At 39.9% G+C, this 15222-nt stretch overlaps 1 protein-coding gene across 13 annotated transcripts in view; it reads left to right on the top strand.

The window, feature by feature from the left end:
* Nucleotides 1-15222, top strand: part of PDE4D (phosphodiesterase 4D) — a 1562006-nt gene that overhangs the window by 1362667 nt on the left and 184117 nt on the right. The gene's annotated exons all lie outside the window — the stretch shown is intronic.

Raw genomic sequence — 15222 nt, 5'->3', positions numbered from 1 at the left:
GCTATAATATTATTATTATAATTATCTACGTGGTCAGCAGTATTTTCCATCCACCTTATATATAGCATACATAGGCTCTGGAGGTAAAATGTGACTACTGGTTCAAGAAATTTACAAAGTAAGGGAGAAGGAATTATAAATAGTTAAGTACTAGCTAAATGCCATGATTGAAGCCTTTATATTTTTTATTTTAATTAATTAATTAATTTTTAGAAATAGGGCCTCACTGTGTTGCCCAGGCTGGAGTGCAGTGGCACGATCTCGGCTCATTGCAACGTCCGCCTCCCAGCCTCAAGCAATCCTCCCACCTCAGCCTCCTGAGTAGCTGGAACTACAGGCATGCACCAACATGTGTGCCTAATTTTGTATTTTATTTTTTGTATTTTTGGCAGAGATGGCATTTTGCCATGTTGCCCAGGCTGATCTGGAACTCCTAGGCTCAAGCAATCTGCCAACCTCGGCCTCCCAAATTGCTGGAATTATAGGTGTGAGCCACAGAGCCCGGACTGAAGCCTCTTTAAATATATACACACACACACACACACACACACACACACGCGTGTATAAAATAAATATATAATATATATTTATATATAATAAATACATATATAACATATGTATTTATATAATACATATATAACACATGTATTATATATAACATATTTATTATATAAATAAATATATATTTATATATAATATGTAAATTATATAAAATATAATTATATATTAAATAAATACATATTTATTATATATAGATATATATATTAATATAGAGAGAGAGAGCCAGTGGCTCTACCTAGGAAATGCTCCCTGGTAAATTTGAAGAACATAATGCTTTCCATGTGGTTAGGGGAGGATTGAGGATTACCTCACAACAGAAGACCAGCAAGAATAAGTATGGAAGCATGGAATGCTTGTCCATATCAGGGGACTGGGAGCAGTAAAGGACAAAATAAAATTAAAAGTGTATAGGAGCAACTGAACAGGAGGCTCCAGAGGTAGATTAAGGAAATAGTATTTGAGGCCTACGTAAATGACAGTGGACCTTATTTTATGGGTAGTGGAAAATCATTGAGCATTTCCAGTCATAGGAAAAAATATGCATTTCAGAATGACAGTAATTGGAAGCAGTGTAGAAAGAGACTGAAAAGAAGAAAGACTAGGGGCAGCCCTATACTCTTCAGGGGGCTGTCACAGACCTTGTACAAGATCATGATAATGCAGCTCTGAACTGGGGTGGTAGTGGGGCTGTGGAGATGAGGGAATGGATTCACAACTCTTCAGAGATAGAGTTGAAGGGACTTGGGGGTTGATTAGAGCAGAGACCAAGGAAGAATAATTTTAAAGTGAAAGTGTGAGCCAGGTGTGGTGGCTCACGCCTGTAATCCCAACACTTTGGGAGGCTGAGGCGGATGGATTACCTGAGATCAGGAGTTCAAGACCAGCCTGGCCAACATGGTGAAACCCCATCTCTACTAAAAATACAAAAATTAGCTGGGCGTGGTGGCGGGCGCCTGTAGTCTCAGCTACTCGGGAGGTTGAGGCAGGAGAATTGCTTGAACCCGGGAGGCAGAGGTTGCAGTGAGCCAAGATGGCACCATTGTACTCCAGCCCGAGCAACAAGAGAGAAACTACGTCTCAAAAACAAACAAACAAACAAAAAAGTGAAAGTATACACATGTTCCTTATAGTGAATGTGCATAAAGGGTTAAAAACAATCCAAATGCTAAATAATGTGTGAATTCTATTTAGGGATTTAAAAATTCCCATAATAAAATAATTTTAATTTATTTTTGAGAATATTTTAATAACATGGGAAAATGTTTATAATTTAAAGAATACATAATAAAGTGCTGTGTGGGCAATAGGCATGCATTTAATGCACTTTAACAATGTATATTGAATTGAACTTAAGTTAATTTTAGTTGTTGACCAGTAGTTAGCAAAGGTAGATAGGTTTACCATTTTACATTGAATCTAGTGATAAACATGTTATTTCTCAGGTCCCAGTTGTTAGTTTGTCTCTCCTTGCCTAGAAAGGGCACTGGTGAGACCCAGCCTAACAATATTTCAATATTATGGTGCCACAGTCGAGCATTCACTGTATTTTAAAATAATAATATCTCTCACATCGGGCAGCATTTTATGGACTCTTGAGCCTATGACAAAAATGTTGTATTATCCTTCAGATGATCAGAAAAACTACCCTTAGGGCTGGATGCAGTGGCTCACACCTGTCATTCCAGCACTTTGAGAGGCAAGGGAGGAAGATGGCTTGAGGCCAGGAGTTTGAGGCAAGCCTGGGAAACACAGTGAGACCTCCATCTCTACAAAAAATTTTAAAAATTAGCTAGACATGGTAGTGCACACCTGTAATCCCAGCTACTCAGGAGGATCATTTATGCCCAGGAAGTCGATGCTGCAGTGAACTGTGATCGTGCCACTGCACTCTAGCCTGGGCTACAGAGCAAAACCCTGTCTCAAAGAAAGAAAAGCTACCACGTGAATAAAGGATCTCAATGTCCCCAAAGTCCACTCCTGCCAGCATCCCTTCCCCGCTGCCCTGAGTTTACAAAGAGCAATACTTCACAAACCTGTCTCCGATCAAAGGAATCCCCAAGGGCTTCCTGAAAACAAACACAAAATGACTGATTCCCAGACTTTCCAGAACTGAATATCTAGGATAAGGCTCAGGATCTAAATTATTAACAAATACTCCCAGCTGAATGGCTTGATTGACCAAATTTGGGAGAATAATGGAATACTGAAGGAAGTAGGTGAGAGGGCTGCCTGTGTACAGTGTTGTCACTGAGTTGTTGATAACTTGTTGGAAAATCCCTGTCTTTCTGGAAAGTGTATATAGTGACACTCACACCCTCATCTAACAAACAGTGCAGCCCAGGATAAGCAAGATCATATGTGCAAAGTGCTCCACGATTAGCGAAAGAAAATACAAGGTGATATTATTATCTGTGCTGACTTCGTCATCCTGGGCATCAGCGTCAGAGTCATCATCTGTTATCTCTCAAAATACATACAAGATTTTAAGTAGACCAGGTTGCTCCTCTCTGAGAAGAAAATCAAGTATCACGTCTACCTTTGTGGATGTGGGAGGGAGGGAGTTTGGGAAATGTTTAGTAACTGCTTTCTTTTTGTCTTCTCAGACACAGTACCAAGTCTCCTTAAACTAATAAAAGAAAAAAATATAAAAGAACCACACAAACTGCATTCTTCAGTCACTCCCTTTCTCCACAAAGTGCTCCCCACCCATTTCAGCCTTAAAAAATATTCTAGGCATACTCAGAAATACAATGACTGTGGTGGGGCAAAATGTTGAAAATTCCTTTGAGGCTCATTTCCCAAATTTTACTGGTAAGATGTTACACTGAATTATTTAACTCTAAATAAATAGGGAGTATACTCACAGCATCCTTTCTTTTGTTGTATCAAAAAGCCTCTCTCAAAAAATGCTTTAAAAAACAGTTGGATCTATTATTAATACTAATATTAATAAAAGTTAACATTTGCTGACATTTGAAATGTACTAAACCCTCTAGATGAGTAATCTTTTTAAACCTTATGATATCCAAAGACATAGACACTGTTGCTATTCCTGCTTCATAGATGGGAAACTGGACTAGACAAGTTGAATAATTTGATTAAGATACATAGGTAGAAAATGACAAAGTATGGATTGACTCAGAGGGAGAATGTCAAGTTCTCTCCTAAAATGTACTGGCCTGTACACGTATACACAAGCTGCTGGATCTGCTGGTCCTCAAAAGTTATTCCCTAGGGACTTCTCTCTTTCTTCTTTTTTTTTTTCTCTCTCCTTCCCTCCCTCTCTCTCTCTCTCTCTGTTTTTCTTTTTCTGTTTTCTTTTGAGAACAGAAAACAAATGTATGCCATCTATTCCTGAATGTATATGAGTGGAGGGTAGGACAAGAGGAGGGATAAGACCTATGGATGCACAGAAACTCTTGGGGAAACCCTAAGAACTCTATATATAAGATAAGGTAAGGATTCCTGCCAGGGGTGTAGGATTCTTCAAGCACTCTTCAATTCCCACAGTTCTCTTCCTGACTCCTCTGAAGTGCCTTTTGTCACCAGAGTGCCCAGGGACAGAGCATCAACAAGGAAAGGCCCAGGTGTATGTGAGAAGTCAGGCAGATGGGGTGTTTCAGAAGAACTGGGGTAACGCAGTGCTTCAGCGTTAGCACTCACCTTGCTTCTGGGACACTTACAACAAAGGCCTGAAAGTGCAGGCCCCACCTACTAGGAATATTCGTCTTCTCTTTGGGTGAAGTCTTTTCATGCCATTATCATCTCTTAGCTACCATTGCTACGCAAAAAATTTCCTAGCTCACCATCTCCGAATGCACTTCCTTGAGATATTTCTGATGCTTAAATATCCAGTGCTTTCTAGTGTGCCGTCTTCCTTCTCTTTTTTTTTGTGGTTCCTTTTCAGCACTGTTGGTCCTGTGGAAGTATTTCTGATTGACTGTATTCTATAGGCCACGCAAAACAGATGGGTGTTTATGACATTCTCTTCTGGATATGTTTCTGATGTTTGCATATTAAACACAGAACTGTCCATGTAAAGAACTTGATTTCTGCCTCTTCTTCGGTTTGCTTTTACTCCTTTAGTCCCTAGTATGTGAAAGGCTGTGCTTAGGCTCCAAGGACCCAAGGAGGAATAAAATACCTCCAATAAGCTTCAGGACCATTACTCTAGAGGTTTGTGGAACTTAAAAAGTTAAAATGTGTTCTGTTGAATGACAAAAAGCATTAAATTAATAGAAAACAGAGGGCTTATAAGTGAATGGATAAATGAATAAGTAAAAGAAGAGAGAAAGGAAGGGAGAGAGGAAGAATGGAGTAGAAGCAGGTGAGATTGTTTGCCTGAAGAGCTAAGAAGCTGCCTACAGTGTTAGCTTAGAGACTGAAAAGGGTTTGGGAAAATAATTCAAGAATTTAGGGAACACTTCACAGCATGAGTACGTGGAATGCTGAGATTGGTAAAAGAAGAGATGTTTCAAAATAGCCAAAAGGAAAATAGAAAAGAACTGGTCACAAAACTGCGATCTCAAAGTTGAACGACAAATAAGATACCTCTGAAGTCATTGATTGTGGACTGACTGTTATTTGACTAATATTGCTTCTACAGAGAGAGACCTAGGTTTTGTCCTCCCATAGAAAAAAAATCTCAAACATTGGTAGATTTTGTTTCTGTGTTTTGATGTACAAGTCAAAATCCATGTGAAGGAGGAGGAACAAGACTCAGGGGTCAGAAAATTGGGGTTTCGTGGCTGGCTGTCCTGCTCACCCACTTTACACGTAACCTTAGAAAAGTCACACCGATATCTTGGATCTTTTCTGTTAAAATGTCATGGGTAATAATAATACCTTCCTAATTTTGAGGAATTACATGAGATAATCTATGTAAAAAAATTAGCACAGTGTCTGGGACATAGTAAATGTCAGGTCTTATTTAAAGGCTTGTGGAAAGTGCTTAATATGTTGAAAAGTGTTATAAACTACCAATAAATATTATTATATTATTCAATTACTGTTGATCCTCAAAGCAGCCATCTCTGGAAACTGTACAATTATTTGAGCCCTGATGCTATTGCTGAAAGCATTTTGGAAGTGGCTTTAGAGACCATTTACAGACCATATAAGATACACACATACAAAAAAGCAATAAGCAATCTCACTGGTTTATAGTAACACTTCACTTATGACCAAAAATATTATTTCCAATGTGATTACCAACCCTATTCACCAGACAGAATGTCAAATTAGCTTAGATGGCGCTAACTCCAGAAATGAAACCATTTTTAAGGGATTATAAAGAGTTTTTTAAGAAGTATCACATGGACTTTCAAGGCAATTCCAAGACAGGGAGCCCTAAAATCATTACAGTGATGGCAACATATGGAATAAGCATATAAACAGATTTTCCCAGGTGCAATTTTGAAGGAGACAAAATCTGAATTCTAGTCAGTTTGTGAAGGAAAAGGAGCAATCTCTGGGAGATTTCTTTTACCCCTCAGCCAACCTCAAACAGTCTGTCTTTCTACAGACCCTCCCTTACTGTTTCTCTTTACTGGAAACTGTGGAGGGTACTGGAAATAAAGGAGAAGGCCAATGTATCTAAGACCACTGGATCAGAGGGGACCCCAAGAACCTTCATCATTTCCACAGAAAGGGCAGCAGAGGAAATTAGCCTGGCCTTTTGTCATGCTATGATTTCTCAGTGACTCTATTAAATTATTGGGATGCACTAAACAGTGTGTCTTGTTCTTTGGGGATTCCATACAATTCTCCCTTTGGCTGGCTTATCACCGCCCCTTAGAAAATGGTGTCTCAGCAATGCTCCTTTGCTTGCAGTTCAAAAAAACCAACTCTGCTCATTTATGCAAAATGAAACTTAGTGGAAAAATATAAGAAGAATTCACAATTCCCTGAGAATTAGTGGGGCAACAGGTGGTGGGGGAGTGGGTTGCTGGAGGTTGAGGTTTGAAGGAATCAGTGCATCTTTACAGTGCTAGAAGGCTACAAATCAAGGAGAAGGTCTCATGTCATGAGTAGTCGAGTGAGATCCCTGCAACTGTTCTTAGTTTCTTTGTCATTATTTCAAGAGTCAAACAGCAGTGAAGAGATCTAAGTTGTCTAGTTTGGGTCTTGGGCCTTGGCTAAAAGAGAACAGGCAGGTGGCTTCAGTTCCACCAAACTATGTAATAAAATGTGGTAGGAAGAGCTGAATGATGGGACCAGATTTTGTAGATTCATATTCTAGCTCTGCCACTTAAAATGCTTCTGCTCAAACAATTCATTTAACCTTCCAGAGCCTGAAATTCCTCATTTTTGTAGTAAGCACAATAATAGTATTTATCTCATAGGGAGTTCATGAAAATTATCTGAGGAGATATTTATGAAAGGCTAGGCGTGGTGGCTCACTCCTGTAATCCCAGCATTCTGGGACATTGAGGTGGGCGGATCACCTGAGGTCAGGAGTTCAAGACCAGCCTGGCCAACATGGTGAAACCCCATCTCTACTAAAAATACAAAAAAAATTAGCCAGACATGGTGGTGCACACCTGTAATCCCAGCTACTTGGGAGGCTGAGGCAGGAGAATCACTTGAACCCGGGAGGCAGAGGTTGCAGTGAGCCGAGATCGTGCCACTGCACTCCAGCCTGGGTGACAGAGGGAGACTTCGTCTTAGGAAACAAACAAACAAAAAAATATATTTATGAAAAATGAAGCAAAATGCATGACTCACAGTAAGCACTTGATCATTGCTGGTTATACTATTCTTAAGATTATCTAATAGGGATACCAAGTTTATTCCTGAAAGAAATTAGGGTGCTTTTAGATAGGGTAAATAAATGCTAGTAGGATTGGTTTCAATGCACTATTTACTTTATTAATTTATTTCTCACTGGATTTCTTTTTATGATACTCATTTTTTAAGAGATCCAGATGGTACTGTCATTAATGTATCTCTGAGAACTCAGTTCCTCTGAGGGCACAAAAATTATTTGACCATCTCATCATTTGATCCACACACATTTATTGATACCTCTTTTATGCTTGGTTCTATACAAGATGCCGTGATATGTGGCCCCTGTAGGAAGTCCTGGCCTCTGTCTCTAAATCTGTCATCTCAGCCCAACCCCTGCTTAGATTATCTGTGCCCTCTGCATAGCCATTCACTTTGCCTGGGTGCAATCATGCCTTCCTTACCCAACGTTTAACAAGTCCAGTCCAGCAACCGACATCATGCCACCCAACAGAAGGAGGGCATTATTGACTCAGAACAAAGTATAGCCACTTTTAGAATAAGCTTATTAAATATATATATTTTTAAAGATATGTGCCTTTTCCCAGGGGAGCAACTAGGCATTGTCAGGGGGTGGATTCTTTAAATCAATACAGAGAATCCTGGCTGCACTATTTGTTAGCTATTTGACTTTGGGAAAGTTATTCTCCGAGCCTTAATTTCTCATTAGAAAATGGGAATAATAGCAAACCTATCTCAGAGCATTAAGTAATAATTAAATAAAGTGAATTAAGCACCAAATCTAGCATCTGACACAGAGTAGGAACTACAAAAGAAATACTAGTTCTTGAATAAACATTTTTTGTCCTGACTGTACTATGATACTTCCATCAGTGAGTTTCCAAGGCAAATGAATCATCTTTAGAATTGGAAGCTCTACGTAAGCAACAATGAAGTAAAGAAAACAACTGAATTTCTCTTAAAATTATTTTCCTTTACTAACTTGTCCTTTATTGTCTGTGTTCACGAGAAACTAGCTCTGACTGCAAAAATGTCTGCCTGTTTCTACGGCCAGTTCTTTTCTAGATGTTTAAATTCCTAATTGTGCACACAATCTTAGTCACTATATTTTCATGTGCAAGCAATTAAGACTCATTTAACAGCCCTCCCTCTGGAAGGTTTTGTTCTCCATCTGCCACAAATCAGATTCCTTAGGAACATATTTGATTTTGAAACAATGTTAAAGTACTGTTCATTTTGTTCAAATTTCATTTATGTACCATTTTTTAAAGTGATCTAAATGGACAGCCACAAAAAGTTCAGCAGCTGGTCAAAACAAAACATCAAAGACACCATTGAAATGGGGTGAAAAAATTAAAAATTAATATGCTGGGACAACGCCAAATAAAAACAATAGTCTGATAAACATTCCTCAGACACATTTTGCTCATAACAACTATTTCCTTTACAGCAGATTTAAAATATGGGAAAATGGGAATATACCCGAGTTGCCACTCTGAATCTTACCTGTCCTGAGTTCACAGCAATGTATATAATAAGGAAGTCAAAAGGTGGAAAAGAGGAAAAGAGTAAATTTGTAAGTTTTTTGGAAAATATATGGTAAAAAGCTAGAGATATCCAACAGATTTGTAAAATAGATTGTTCATTTAAGGGCTGGGAGCGGTGGCTCACGCCTGTAATTCCCAGCACTTTGGGAGGCCGAGGGGGGGGGGGGGGATCACCTGAGATCGGGAGTTCGAGACCAACCTGACCAACATGGAGAAACCCCATCTTTATTAAAAATACAAAATTAGCCGGGCGTGGTGGTGCATGCCTGTAATCCCAGCTACTCGGGAGACTGAGGCAGGAGAATCACTTGAACCTGGAAGACAGAAGTTGGGGTAAGCCAAGATCGCGCCATTACACTTTAGCCTAGGCAAAAAAACTCTGTCTCAGAAAAAAAAAAAAAAAGATTGTTCATTTAAAAATCAGTTAGATTGGTCAGGCACAGTGGCTCACACCTGTAATCCCAGCACTTTGGGTGGCCAAGGCGGGCAGATTGATTGAGGCCAGGAGTTCAAGACCAGCCTGGGCAACATGGTGATACCCTTTTCTCTACTGAAAAAAAAAAAAAAAGTGGCCGGGCGCGGTGGCTCAAGCCTGTAATCCCAGCACTTTGGGAGGCCGAGACGGGCGGATCACGAAGTCAGGAGATCGAGACCATCCTGGCTAACACGGTGAAACCCCATCTCTACTAAAAATTACAAAAAAAACTAGCCGGGCGAGGTGGCGGGTGCCTGTAGTCCCAGCTACTCGGGAGGCTGAGGCAGGAGAATGGCATGAACCCGGGAGGCGGAGCTTGCAGTGAGCTGAGATCCGGCCACTGCACTCCAGCCTGGGTGACAGAGCAAGACTCCGTCTCAAAAAAAAAAAAAAAAAAAAAGTAGCCAGGCATGGAGGCATGGTGGCACACGCCTGTAACCCCAGCTACTTGGGAAGCTGAAGCATGAGAATGGCTTGAACCCGGGAGGCAGAGGTTGCAGTGAGCTGAGATCATGCCACTGTACTCCAGCCTGGGCAACAGAGCAAGACTCTGTCTCAAAGAAAAAAAAAAATCAATTAGATAAGTGAGAATGTATATTTAGGGCAAATTAAATCTGTGCTCTTAGATTAAAAATAAGATTTAATTACAATTTTTTTTTTTTTTGATACACGGTCTCACTTTTTGCTCAGGCTAGATTGCAGTGGCACAATCACAGCTCACTGCAGCCTCGACCTCATGGGCTCAAGCAATCCTCCCACCTCATCCTCCTGTCTACCTGGGACTACAGGCACACACCGCTGTACCACCACACCTGGCTAATTTTTAATTTTTTTTTTTTTTAGAGACAGGATCTCACTATGTTGCCCAGGTTAGTCTTGCACTCCTGGGCTCAAGTGATTCTCCTGCCTTGGCCTCCCAAAGTGCTGGGATTACATGTGTGGGCCATCACACCCAGCCAATTTTGAAGTATTTAATTTTTAAAATCCAAAAATGATTGGATAATAGTTCTCCCTCACTACAGGTGAAGTCCTTTTTTATTTATTTGTTCAATGAGCTTCTTTAGAACATGCAATAAAAGGCAATGCTTGGTCAAATTAAGGCAGAAAAAATAATTTATTAGGTTCTGAACATAAATAACTGTGAACTGGTAACTCTTTCAGCATAAATGTGAAAAGAGGAGGGTTGGCTCTTCTTGAGGAGCTGAAAATTGAAAACATTATAATTTGGAGAGCTAGCTTGCAGAAACCGTACAGTTTTCTCTGCTTATATGTCCCGGTGTTGGGAGACTCGAAACGAATCACCAACCAAGTTAATGCAATAAATGTCCATATATAGATCAATTGGATGTTTTGTCCCCAGCTTCCTCAGGCTTTAATAAACTGAATTGTTTTGGTATCATTGGATGAAAGGTTCTGTAAAAGTTCAAAGTATTGTTATTTGGGGCATTCACACCTGCATGTTTAAAATGCCTTTGTGCAAAATGTAGTCCAATCTGCTTTCAAATCAGACCTTCAAAGAAGAGTAGATTCATCCATGTGACAGATCCCCTTAGGTGCTTCTCTACAAAGAGAAAGTTAAGCTAGCAGGTCTACCCCCACTCACTATCTTCGTCTCTTTGTGCATAATCATCAAACGGCACCTCTGAAAAGAAGACCAAGAGAAAACTTTAGCATCTCTTTGCTGGAGATACAAAGCAAGATATAGAAGGAGCTGGAAAATAGTTGTTAAGTAAATACAGGGGGAAAATGGAAATTGAGAGGACGTACTTTTTGCTAACAGTTGTAAACTAAAAATAAAATTTGAAGCACGCCTGCCCCCTCACCTGAATGGACTTCCTCCTTGGCCAGAGCACTCTAAAATTTAACCTAAAAGACTGATTTAGGCTGTGAAGGGAAGTCAGACATGCCTTATTTTACTCCTCCAGCATTAACATCAACACAGACCTTAAGTCTGATAAGAAACATTTAGGATCTCTTTTCTTGGAAGCCTGCTACCTGGATGCTTCATCTGCCTGAAAAACTTTTGGTCTCCACAACCCCTTATCTTAACCCAGACATTCCTTTCTACTGATAATAACTCTTTCAACCAATTGCTAATCAGAATATGTTAAAATCTACCTATGACCTCGAAGCTCTCCCCCAACTTCGAGTTTTCCCGCTTTCCAGATAGAACCAGTATAAATTTTACATGTATTGATTGATGTATTATTTCTTCCTAAAATGTATAACAACAAGCTGTAGCCTGACCACCTTGGGCACATGTCGTCAGGACCACCCGAGACTGTGTCACAGGTGCATCCTTAACTTTGGCAAAATACACTTTCTAAACTGATGGAGACCTGTCTCAGATATTTTGGGCTAGCACAATGAATACGAGAAAACTTTTTTGGTTGGGCAGTGGGAGATGGGATTGGGTCTCTCTCTGTTGCCCAGGCTGGAGTGCAATGGCGCGAACTCGGCTCACTGCAACCTCCACCTCCCGGGTTCAAGTGATTCTCCTGCCTCAGCCTCCTGAGTAGCTGGGATTACAGGCACATGTCACCATGCCTGGCTAATTTTTGTGTTTTTAGTAGAGACAGGGTTTCACCATGTTAGTCGGGCTGGTCTCGAACTCCTGATCTTGTGATCCACCCACCTAGGCCTCCCAAGTGCTGGGATTACAGGCGGGAGCCACCACACCCGGACAAACGCAACTATTTTTAAACAGCATCTAAGCTCAGAAATCACAGGCATATTATGCCTGCCACTAAGGGAGTTAGTTCCATTGAAGGATATAATTAAGAGTGAAATGAATGGTGTGCGAAGCACTTAGGGATAGTGGTTCAGAAATTTGTCTGTTCCTTAGAATCACCTGGGGGACAGGTGCGGTGCCTCACACCTGTAATCCCAGCACTTTAGAAGGTCAAGGACAGAGGATCACTTGAGGCCAAGAGTTCCAGACCAGCCTGGGCAGCACAGTGAGATCCTGTTTCTACAGAAGATAATAATAATCACCTGGAAACTTCTTTTTTAATGCAGCTGGTGAAGTAAAAAAAACAAAACAAACAAAAAAAAAAAACCAAGGTTTTGAAACCAACTCAAAGACAACAGCAATATTCAAGCATAAGGTGTAATAAAGGTTGTACACTAGATAGCTAGATAGCCAGAATAAAAAGCAAGAGATAGTTACAAAAAATATAAGGAGGACAAATGTATAGGATTTTGTAACCGCTAATCATATGATTTTACTGAGTAGGTGTAAAATGCTTCTGACAATGTGTGAAAATTTATAATCCTTAGTATTATATGTAGGATCAACATAGGTTAAGACCTAGATTCTAAAGTTGAATTTAAGGCTAGTTTATCTCCGTGCTTAGATTTCCTACATTTCATTTAAGAGAAAATGTCCCGTATATTGAATATTCATGAAAATCTCTGAAAGGTGTTATGCTATTCTTAACCTCTTAAAGGAGTGCACTGGATGTAATTAAATCATTTTTGCTGGTTCCGGTCATCATGAATATCTGCTTCTGTACTTCCCTCTCGTTCACAAATGCGCTTAGGAGCTAATGATCTAAATGAGGACTTTTTTTGCCCCTACAGTAACATGCAGCAAATCTGGCTGCACTTTAATTTCTCATCTGCTGTCCCATATTGTCTAGTGGTCAGTTCATGATGTTACTAAGGTTGGCTTTATTGGCGTCTTTTGTGAGCTGCTGCTGCTTTTTCCTTGGCAAACCTGATTACCAGGCTATTGCATTGAGCATAAAATAAAGGCAAATTAATTCAAAATAAAGGTGAGGGTTGAGGGAAATTCATCTCTGAGGTAGACCTTTAGGATATGAGATGCATAAAGTGAGCAAGATCCTACAAGCGTTTACTTGACTTTTCTGGGTTCTTTTCACCTATACTTACTGATTTTGAATAGTATAAATTCCTGGATAATTAATCTGGATAAGTAAGTTGTCACCATACCTCTAGAGAAAATAAAATCAACCAAAATATGTTTAATTCTTGTTTAATTCTGTGCTCTGGGTTTCAAGAAAACAAAAATGAATAAAATGTAGTCCTACCCCCAGGGACTTGACACAATATAATTGTACATATGCAAAAGAAACTGGCTAGGTGTGGTGGCTCACACCTCTAATCACAGCATTTTAGGAGACCGAGGCAGGAGGATCACTTGAGCCTAGCAGTTTCAGACCAGCCTGGGCAACATGGTGAAACCTTGTCTCTACAAAAAATATACAAACGTTAGCTGGGTGTGGTGGCACATGCCTGTAGTCCTAGCTACTGGGGGAGCTGAGTTAGACAGGGTTGCTTGAGTCTAAGAGGTCTAGGCTCCAGTGAGCTATGATCACAGCACTCCAGCCAGGGCAAAAAATCTTAAGTAGTCTCAGGACTGTACCACAGAGTATCATAAGAATTCCAAAGAGGCAAAGACCAAATGAGAATAATAAGTAATGAAGGCTTCCAGCAAACATGATGTTTTTGTTGGGCCTTGAACACTCTTTAGATGCTTTAGTTTAACGTGCCATAGTCACACTTTCTATACTGGGAGTGTTAATAGGTGATTACTACTCCAGAGCTTTAGGATACATTCCAGTATCCCAGCAAAGCAGCCCTATTCAACTAGAACCGTTTGCTATTACAAAAGAGAGGTGATCACTTGTGATTTCTTAACATTTCTTCACTTAGCCTCTGGCACTGGGCTTCTGAACGTCCAGGAAAGGGCAATGACCTCAGGGTTTTGAGACCAGGGGTATAATCCCAGCTCTGCCTAGCTCTCTGTGTAATTTTTGGTCAGTAATTTAACCTGGGTTGTGTTCTGTAAAATGATGATATTGGATTAAATAGTATCTAAGAATCTAACTAGCTTTTTCCTAATATTTTATTATTATATAAAAAAAAAAGGCATGCCTCTGATGTGAATTGCCTTTATTTTCTTTAGTCATATTTCCTTAAGAAGTGAATAAAAGATACCAAGGCAATGTGTGAATTCCACTTTTTCTAATCTGAATGTTTAGGGGATATCCTTGACACCATTTGCTATTTTGAGTTTTCAACAAAGAGTTAAAAGAAAATTCTGGCACTCCTATCTAGTCATCCTCTCCAGTTGGCAGAAGTCTTCATGTGGACTTGATGGTTGCCCAGAGCAACAAAATATTAGGGACAGAAACATGTTCAGGGACTCGATTGTATAAGTGACTCAGAGCTGAGAGACCTTTTCCAGCTTGACTGCAGCCCATACTTAGCTAGAGTGGGTATTTGTCTATTCCTGTCTGCATACTGTGACTTGGAGATGCCTATTATTTTGCTTGCTAAAATATGGAAGCCAACCTTGAAACCGGCAGAGAGGAGTTAAATGATCAGAAGGCAACTGTCTTCATTCAGCATGTCTGACCCATGAAAGATCATTAGCACTAGCAAATATAAACAAGATCAGGGAGTGGTCATGGGCTTTGAAGAGCACATACCAAGAACATTAAGAGAACTCAATATAAATTCAATATAAGAGCTACTACTATTCAAGGCCAATTATCTCTTTTGAGTTAGAAGAGCCCAATGGGGAGCCACTCACGCAAATCAATACCCCTTTCCTTCTCTCAGTTGGAGCCAGACATCTCTAACTATACTCTGAATTAAACCGAATTTTTAAAATGTTTTTCTGTCCCTAAACTCTTTAAATCCTGAGGTCATCCTTTCTTTGTTCCATCAGTCTGGCTCCATGATACCAATTACTCCAGCTTGTTAAGGAAGTTATTGGCATATGGCAGTCATGTCTTTTATTTCTATGCAATGTTGCCTGGAGCAAGAATTGGAGGGAGAAGTATTAGCCAAGTCTTGTTTAAGTCCCCTCTCTTCAACTGTTTAACTAGGTTCCATCTTGATTATGTGTTTGGTTTTATTTTG

The sequence above is a fragment of the Theropithecus gelada genome, chromosome 6 (assembly GCF_003255815.1).
Source record: "Theropithecus gelada isolate Dixy chromosome 6, Tgel_1.0, whole genome shotgun sequence".
NCBI classification, from domain to species: domain Eukaryota; kingdom Metazoa; phylum Chordata; class Mammalia; order Primates; family Cercopithecidae; genus Theropithecus; species Theropithecus gelada.
This window is presented reverse-complemented; position numbering and strand designations above follow the sequence as displayed.